This window comes from Hyaena hyaena, unplaced genomic scaffold (genome assembly GCF_003009895.1).
Source record: "Hyaena hyaena isolate Hyena2069 unplaced genomic scaffold, ASM300989v1 scaffold_1655, whole genome shotgun sequence".
Classification (NCBI taxonomy): domain Eukaryota; kingdom Metazoa; phylum Chordata; class Mammalia; order Carnivora; family Hyaenidae; genus Hyaena; species Hyaena hyaena.
Window position 1 is genome coordinate 253768 of NW_024082274.1, and position 6043 is coordinate 259810.

The 6043-nt window shown below is 34.2% G+C and overlaps 1 pseudogene; it reads left to right on the forward strand.

Moving 5' to 3' along the window:
• Nucleotides 1-5156: 5156 nt before the first annotated feature.
• On the forward strand, nucleotides 5157-6036 carry LOC120226282 (annotated as a pseudogene).
• The last annotated feature ends 7 nt before the right edge of the window (nucleotides 6037-6043 follow it).

Below are 6043 nucleotides of genomic sequence, written 5' to 3' on the forward strand. Positions count from 1 at the left end.
ATCTGACTTGAACTCAGGTCATGATCTCACAGTCCGTGAGTTCAAGCCTTCCAATGGGTTCTATGTTGACAGCTCAGAGCCTGGAGCCTGCTTCAGATTCTGTGTCTCCCTTCTATGTCTGCTCCTATCCCCCTCACACTGTGTCTCTATCTCAAAAATAAATAAACATTAAAATTTTTTTTAAAAAGGAAATATTTAAGCCCAAATCTGACATAACATACGCAAGATCTGTATACTGAAAACAAAGAATTTGTTGAGAAGTTTAAAAAGACCCATATAACTGAAGACATGTGCTACTTTCATGAATCAAAAACTGAATAGTATTAAGAGTTAAACTATTTCTAAATTAATTCATAGATTTAATTCAACCTTAAAATATAAGCAGAATTTCCTATAGAAATTGACAAGCAATTATAAAATTCATATGGAAATTCAAAAAGCCTTGAATAATCAATTCAGCTCTGAAAAAGGACAAACTTATAGACCTATCTTAATTTAACATTTATTAGACATCTATAGTAATCAAGACAGGGAGATATTGGTGTATAGGTAGAGAAATAGTCCAGTGGAAATGAATTGGGACTTAAGAAGTATCCTTACATTTATGGTCAACTGATATTTTTAATAGAAATGCAAAAACAGGGGCACCTGGGTGGCTCAGTCGGCTAAGCCTCTGACTTCAGCTCAGGTCATGATCTCACAGTTCCTGGGTTCCAGCCCCGCGTTGGGCTCTGTGCTGACAGCCAGTTCAGAGCCTGGAGTCTGTCTTCAGATTCTGTGTCTCCTTCTCTCTCTGACCCTCCTCTGCTGACACACTCTCTCTCACTCTCTGTGTGTGTGTCTCTCTCTCTCTCTCTCTCATGCTCTCTCTCTCTCTCTCTCTCAGAAATAAATAAAACATTAAAAAAATTAAAAAAAAGAAATGCAAAGCAATTCATTAAAGAAAGTTTGGCCTTTTCAATAAATGGTACTGGGAGATCAAATATATTTTTAAATACATTTTGATACATATGTTGTACTATTTACAAATACATGTATAAAAATTAACTTAAAATGAATCACAGACTAATATGTGAAACGAACTATAATACTCTTGAAAAAATAACATAAGAGGACATTATTATTGGTTTAGGCAAAGATTTTTTTAGATAAAATAGTAAAAGCATGATACATTTTAAGAAATGATAAAATATCATCTATCATAATTAAGCATTTGCTCTTAAAAAGACAAAGTCTTTTTAAGTCTTTGAGAGTCTTATAAAGTCTTAAGATAATAAGACAAATCACAAACTTGGAGAAAATATTTGTGAATCACATATCCAATAAAGAACTTGTATACAGACTAAATAAAAACCTCTCAAAACCTCTCAAAACTCAATAATAAGGAAACTCACAATCCAATTTAAAAAATAAGGAAACGATTTAAAAAGATACTTCACCAAAGATACACAGATGGCAACTAAATGCACCGAAAGATATTCAACATCATTGGCTATTAGGTGTATAAAAATTAAAATCACAATGGAATACCACTACACCTACAAAACTCTCTAAAAGTATAAAAAATGATCATACCAGGGGCGCCTGGGTGGCTCAGTCAGTTAAGCTTCTGACTTCACCTCAGGTCATAATCTCATGGTTTTTGGGTTTGAGCCCTGCGTCGGTGTCTGTGCTGACGGCTAGCTCAGAGCCTTGAGCCTGCTTCAGATTTTGTATCTCCCTCTCTCTCTGACTCTCCCCTGCTCACACTGTCTCTCTCTCTCTCTCTCACTCAGAAATAAATAAAAAACATCAAAAAAAATTTTAAAAACAAACAAAAAAAAATTGATCATACCAAAGAAGTGAACCAATAAAATATTCCTACACCACTTGTGGGACTGTCAAATCATGTGACTGCTTTGGAAAACTGTTGGAATTTTCTTACAAAGTTAAATATATCCCTTCCACATGCCCCAGCCATTCCACTCCTAGGTGTTTATCCAACAGAAATGAAAGTATATGTCATAAGAGAGGTTTGTGCACTAATGTTCATAGCAGCTTTCTCTTTAAGTCCCTTAAAACTGATATAACAAAGTATCTTTTTTTAACAGGTGAATAGTAAGCAAATTGTGATATAGCCACAGATGGGGTTTTAGCCAGAAATAAAAGGAAAGAATAATAATGTGGGTGAAACTCAAAAAATCATGCTGAGTAAAATAAGCCAGATGAAAGATGGTTCACTGTAAAAATCAGCAGGGGACGGGGACAGGGAGGCAGGTGAGGGCCAGGACTGAAGGATATAAGAGGCTAAAGGAAACTTTGAGAAATAATTGATAATTTTATTATTGTGATTATGGTGGTACTTTATTGGGAGTATACACATGTCCAAACTTATCAGATTGTACACTTTAAATGTGTGCAGTTTACTGAATGTCAATTATATCTCAGTAATGTGGTCAAATATTTTAAAAAACAAATAAAATTGGTAGATTTGACTGTATAAAACCATGAACTATATGCCAAAAATCAGCATGATGCTTTTAAAGACTCATTCTAACCTTAAAATTCATACTTAATATTTTTAAAGGAACAAGATACAAATAGGCATAAAAATAAGGTCCACTGATACCTAATCATGCTGGCATATATTTGATGTGAACTAATCTTATGACCCTTTTTATACAAATTTTTAAAAGTGGAATAATATTTTTATCTAGAAATTTCACTTCTACCAATCATTCTCACACATGCAAAAAATATTTGTATGAAATGGTTTTGACAGAATGGTTGATAACTATGGAAAATAAAGTAAAAGACGAAAGATTTACACGTATTAGAGAGAAACCAGATTACAGCTATGGAAAATAAAGAACACTGTACACATGAATCAGGCACTGGTTTAAAACTGCCAATATACTCATACAGGCAACATTGTTAATAGTGACTAATTGGAAAAAACAAATGTATATCATGTGATAAATTAATATATGTTTAAATATATAAAGGTGCATTTGTTTATTGTGGTAAAATATACATAACATAAAATTTACCATTTTGAGTCTTTTGAAGTGTAAAATTCAGTGGCGTTAAGTACCTCTGTATGGCTGTGCAACCGTAAAAGCATATATTTTCCATACAATTATGAGATATGATGGAAAATCTTTATGCGTTCATAAAGAATACTTACAATACCGTTAAGGTATTTGGAAAAAATTCCCTGGAAGGATAAGAGCTATACTGCAAGCAGTAGCCTTACATAATTGTAAAGTATAAACGTTTCCTTTGGCTTATCTGATTAAAATTAGCCAATGATAATAAAACATTTATATAAAAAGGATTTCATTCAAGTAATTAAGGGTTACAACCTTCCAAATGCCTTAGTGGATGTGAAAGATTAAACTGTATCTGTGATTTAAACAATACAGTTGTCCTCCTGACCTTTGTCAAATGCTGCCATAACAGACTCCTCTCTCCCAGGACACAGTCCCCACTGAAGCCAGTGTTCGTGCTTTTGCCAAACTTCATTACTCAGAAAATTAATGACTCTTGACTGTAGGCCACCAAGGACCATCTTTTTTTTCACTTGGTAACGTTTTCTGCAAATTAAAAAGAGAAATCACATTTGACATGGTAAAAGCATTTCTCTCTGCCCTGATGATTAAAAATTCATCTCCTCTACCAGTGGAGAGAGTTCCTCAGCCCTTAATTTATTTTCTTTTCAGTGATGGAGATAGTAAGAAAATATTTGGAGTCTTATAACAGCACTTAGCCCAGTACCAAGTCTGTCCAACTTGTTGAAGATAGTAAGCAAAGGGAGTTTTTATGCAATCCCAGACATGGCGGTGAATTCATTCACTCTACTCATTGTAGAGTTCTGTGCTCATTTTCAACACCTATTTGAAAGGGAGAATAAACAAAATCAGTTAGAATAAACAAAATCAGTTAGTCATGCTTTGTGTGAATCTGTTTATTAACTTCTATCATAAAGTACATTGTCATGTCTTGGGGAAACAGATATATTTTGAAAATTGAATAATGCTCAAAGTTTGAGGGCCAAGTAAGATTTCACAGTGGTACATATTATCTCAAAGATTCAGAGAAAAGATGAAAGGAAGGTGGATGGGCTGCAAGCATATAAAGATATAACTTTTCCATCTGCATCTCCATTTGACATAAATATTTGGTAGTTGTTGAATGAGAGACTACATTTCCCAAAAGAATTCTAACTTTTATGTTATCCATCATCCTCAGTTAGTGATGTTTCTGTGTGTTAGAATCACTGTGAATGAAGTAAATTGTCAGAAACATTCTGTCACAAACAATTCTGCACCAACCTCAGGAAGAAGAGAACATAGAAAATTAAACAGCAAAGTGCATTCACTCATAAAACATATAAACTCAATATGCAAGGGGAAAAACTTTTCAATTAATCAATGTCAGAAAACCTCAAGGTTTAAGATACTGATTGTATATTAGAAACATTTGAGTCCCTGGTAGTGTAGCATCAATGAAGATAAAATAATTAATTGACTGGAAGGTGAGGGAAGGAAGAGAAGGCAGTCATCACAAAAGTGATGACTTTACAGTAGTAAAAGTAACACAAATTCAGTACAGGTAATGCACATACTCAGAAAAACAAATAGGTTGGCTGTGTAGCAGGAAGTGGGGATGGATCAGCATGGTGTAAGACTGCTAATAAGAATTAAGCACACTTATCCTAAAAGTCCACCAAAAACCAAAACTCTTTTGGAACAAGGCCCTCAAATTTTGCTGCAGTGTCTATATAGTAAACTCAAGTTACTATACAGATTAGCCTTATTTTTTTTTAAAAAGACCCAAAGTGTCAAGAGAAGACATTCAATAGAGGGTGAAATTCTGTCACTTAGATTCTGAATAGGGAAGAATTCTGCAGAGCCAAAAGACATTTTTGTTACTCATAAAATGACACCCCTCAGGAATCTACTTAGTCACATGGAAAAATCCTAAGCACAGGATAGACATAAAATGTAAATAAATAAATGAATATATATAATACATGTTTAAGTTATATTAAAAACATAATGAGATATAAATATAAAAGTGTGAATATATTATATTTTAGAACAGTTAAAATAATCTACAATCTATGAGAAAATTTATCTGAATCTCATATACAGACAGGAGAAGTCAGAACAGTGATGGAAAACAGCACAATAACAACATTCATTCTACTGGGACTGACAGATGACCCTAAGCTGCAAGTTCTGATTTTTGTCTTTCTATTTCTCACCTACACAATGAGTGTTAAGTAGAAACTTGACAATCATCATACTCACTTATGTGGATCCCCACCTTCAAACACCCATGTACTTCTTAAAAATTTTCTCCTTCTTAGAGACCTCATTCACATCTGCCGTTATTCCCAGGTATTTGTATAGCATAGCGACAGGTGACAACGTTATTACCCATAACGCTTGTATCGTCCAAGTGTTTTTTACTGACCTCTGTGGAGTATCAGAGTTTTTTCTGCTGGCCGCCATGTCCTATGACCGTTATGTGGCCATATGCAAACCGTTGAATTATGTGATCATCATGAGCAACAAGGTCTGCAGGATTCTCATCATCTGTTCTTGGATGGCTGGTTTATGTGTAATAATCCCACCACTTAGTCTGGGTTTAAATCTAAAATTTTGTGACTCTAACATGATTGATCATTTTGCCTGTGATGCATTTCCCTTAGTGAAAATCTCATGTTCAGATACATGGTTAGTGAAATGGACAGTTATCATCTGTGCTGTGCTGACCTTGAATATGACACTTACTTGTGTAGTTCTGTCATATGCTTACATCATCAAGACAATTTTTAGATTCCCTTCTGTTCAACAAAGGAAAAAGGCCTTTTCGACCTGTTCTTCCCACATGATTGTGGTATCTATCACCTACGGCACATGCATTTTCATCTATATGAATCCTACAGCAAAGGAAGAAATAACCATTAATAAAGTGGTTTCACTGCTCATTTCTTCTTTTTCACCTACATTAAACCCATTTATTTATACCTTGAGAAACGACCAGGTTAAGAAAG